Source organism: Mustela nigripes, chromosome 18, assembly GCF_022355385.1.
Source record: "Mustela nigripes isolate SB6536 chromosome 18, MUSNIG.SB6536, whole genome shotgun sequence".
NCBI lineage: Eukaryota > Metazoa > Chordata > Mammalia > Carnivora > Mustelidae > Mustela > Mustela nigripes.
The window spans coordinates 17,510,375-17,513,632 of NC_081574.1; the positions used below are offsets into that span (position 1 = coordinate 17,510,375).

At 48.1% G+C, this 3,258-nt stretch overlaps 1 long non-coding RNA gene across 1 annotated transcript in view; it reads right to left on the reverse strand.

The window, feature by feature from the left end:
- Positions 1 to 1,670: 1,670 nt before the first annotated feature.
- LOC132006413 (uncharacterized) overlaps positions 1,671 to 3,258 on the reverse strand; it is a 4,899-nt gene continuing 3,311 nt past the window's right edge. Inside the window, exon 3 of the long non-coding RNA XR_009401092.1 lies at positions 1,671 to 1,813. This is a non-coding gene — a long non-coding RNA (uncharacterized LOC132006413). The remainder of the gene's footprint in view (positions 1,814 to 3,258) is intronic.

Below are 3,258 nucleotides of genomic sequence, written 5' to 3' on the forward strand. Positions count from 1 at the left end.
TCAACAAAAAGTTGAGTACTTATGAGATGCTGGCCATGGCAGAAGAAACAGATATTTAAGTTATGAGTTCCAAATATTTGTAACCCACCTTAGAACCAGGATCTTTTAGAAGAAATGACTAAGGAATTCAAGAGAGTGGGAACACAATCCTACTTCCAGCAGATTTCTCTCCAAGCATCGCCTTGTCAGGGAAGGTTGTCCTCTATCACACAAGCATCCACACAACCTCCACACAAGCCTCCCCTTGTACTCTGCTCACCAGCTCCTAATCTGGCTCGTTGCAGATAAAGACTAGATTCACATTTACCTAATCGTCTAAACGAGCTCTTCAGAAACTAGACCTTCGAATGACTCGTCATATCAAATTTCCTGGAGGCCCATGTCAGTTCTCATCCCTTCGATGTTGGTGGCCTGAACTTTTTGTCCCTCCATTGATTTCTCATTTGCATTAATAAATAAAGAATAGCTAGGCATTACTTGGAGGGCACAGTATAGCAAGAGCTAATTTCTCAGGGTTGAGGAGAAGTGGTTTTTCTTAAAGCCTCGCCGTGTGATTGAGAGCAAGTCACGCCACATCTCCGAGCTTAGATTTCTCTCTGTCAGCGGAGAGGCTGGACTTGACAATGTAGGTATCACAACCATAGGATTAGCAGAATAACCATGATTCTTTGTTTCGCATGGGAGATACTAAAGTGCTCCCATTTGTAAAGTGCTCCCTTACAAATAGTTGTAAGGAGAATACCCATGTAACCACTGGGAGAGACTTTGGGAATGGCTCCAAATGCTCAGGCTGAAGTTTAAAGCCAAAGTGAACTCACGGATCCCAGCTTGTCCACTCACGGGAGCTGAGGGCCCGGGGTCCCCGTACGCTGACTTCTCTCTCCCAAGCCTGGAAAGTATAAAAGCCACCTGCAGGCTGGCTGGTCCTGCCTTGCCTTGGCTCCGAAAGAGCAAGATGGAAAACCTTCCCAAAGGAGCAGGAGAACAAGGGGCTCACTGAGGTCACTGTAGACTTCAGCCAGGAGTCCAGACCTGCCTTCTCTCCCCCTGGAAATCCAGCCTCAAGAAGACCTGGGAAACAGGGACACACATTTTTGGAGTTCTTCCAACTCCTTCTCAGGTGTCCCTATCTGCTACCTGATTGTCTTCTTTTTGATAAGGACAGGAATGCGGATTGCCCTTGTCACTGTCACCACACACCAGTCCCCAGTATACCATAGCTAAGAGTGAGCTGATCAGGGCTTATGGAGTAAGTGCTGGAGAACATTCTGCCAGGCCCGGGGGGAAGGCACTCTAACGTTAAGCAACAGGAAGAAAAGCAGGATACATTCCTCACACAGACACGCGGCAAGTTCATGGTAAGTCTAGGTGAACATGGAACTCACAGCAAGACACGCTTTTCTGTAAGCCCCAAACCTTATCCATTATCATCATCATTATCGGTGACAGTTCAATGCCACCTCTTTCCTGGAAGGACATTCAGCCCGCTCTGAAGATTCCAAATTAACTTCTAGAAACATACAATGCCATCAAGAAAGCAAAGGTTACCTTGTCCTGTCCTGTCCATGTGACTGTCTTACCTAGCCTTCCTCTCCAAAAGCAAAGATGGATTAGCAGGTGTCAGGAGGCAAGACCACATTGTTTCTACCCCATGATCCCCTTACCTAGTGACTGTTGTCCTAAGATGTCAATGGGCTTTGCTTCTCTCTCCACTGGCTTGGGCAAGTTTGAGACCGTCCGGCTTTCAGAGCAGGGGGAGAAGTGATGAAGGCCATGTCCTCTGGAGCTGCTCTCTGTACCTCAGTTCTCTTATCTGTAAAATGGAAATAATAATAATAATAATAATAAACTGTTCCTCCTTTTCTTGAGCACTTCTTTGCCCAGCTTCCAGAAAAAGTTTGTTCTGGTTTTTCTTCTACCTCACTAGTTAACTCTTTATCTCCATTCTGGATTCCTCCTCATTTTCTAGACATTGGACGGCCCAGAGCTAGTGCTGGGGCTTCTCCTCTGACCACACTCACGGTCAGTTCATCCGCTGGTCTGTGACTCTACATGCTCTCTCTGCCCTCTCTTCTTTCCCAGCCCACCTCCCTCCCTCGACTTATAGACCGACACCCCAAAAACCACCTCAGCCTCTGTACTAAGAGGGGTTATGAGCCTCTCCCATTCAATGATACCCAAAACTGAGCTTCCTCTCCTACTTCTTGCCCCAAAGTGTTCCCCTTGGCAATTTCCCTCATCTCAGTAAATGCCAGCACTAGCCTTGCCCAGGACAAAACACTTGGGGTCCTCTTTGACGTCCCTCTTCCTCTCATGTACCACAGCCAATGCATCAGCAAATCCCGTGGACGGTCCCTTCTGGACAGTAGTAACTACTGACCGCTTCTCTGCACCTCCGCTGCTGCCCGCACAGACCACAGCCCCTGCCCTTCCTGCCGGGATTACTGTACTAGCCATTGAGCGGGCTCCTGGATTTTTCATGCTGATCTTCTCTAGTCTTTTCAATGCAGCAGCTAGAGGCTGCTTTTATTTTTTTATGTTTAATAAAGATATTTGTTTATGTGAGAGGTTGAGAGAGAGAGAGAGAGAGAGAGTACAAGCAGGTGAGGCAGAGGGAGAGGGAGAGAGACTCTCAAGCAGACTCTGTGTTGAGTCCAGAGCCTGACGAAGTACTCGATCTCCCGTCCCTGAGATCACCACCCTGAGATCACCATCTTGAGTGGAAACCAAAAGTCAGAGGCTTAAGCAACATTGCCACCCAGGCGCCCCCGCAGGCCGCTTTTAAAACAAGTCACTCCTATGGCCAAAGCTCTCCACTGTTTCCCTTCGAAGTCAGAGCCGACACCTCTGTGGTCCGCAGCCCCATAAGGCCCCAGGCAGCTCCTCTCCGGCTACCTCAGACCCCGTGTATGGCTCTCCCTCTTGTTCACACCACTCCTTCCTCGCTTGCTTTTTCTCCCACTTGCCAAGCATGCTCACCCCTCAGGGTCTTTGCACTGTGGTTTCCTCTGACTGACTTTGTCACAGCTCCCTTGCTTCCTTCAGCCCTCCCCTCAAACAGCACCTCACCGATGGGGGCAAAATACAGCGACTTTTTACCACCCGTGCTCTCTGCTGCCCTCAACTGCTTTCTCTTTCTCCATAAGACTTCATACCATCTGATATAGTATTTTTTCTCCATAAGACTTCATACCAACTGATATACTGTATTTTTTCTCCATAAGACTTCATACCAACTGATATACTGTATTTTTTCTC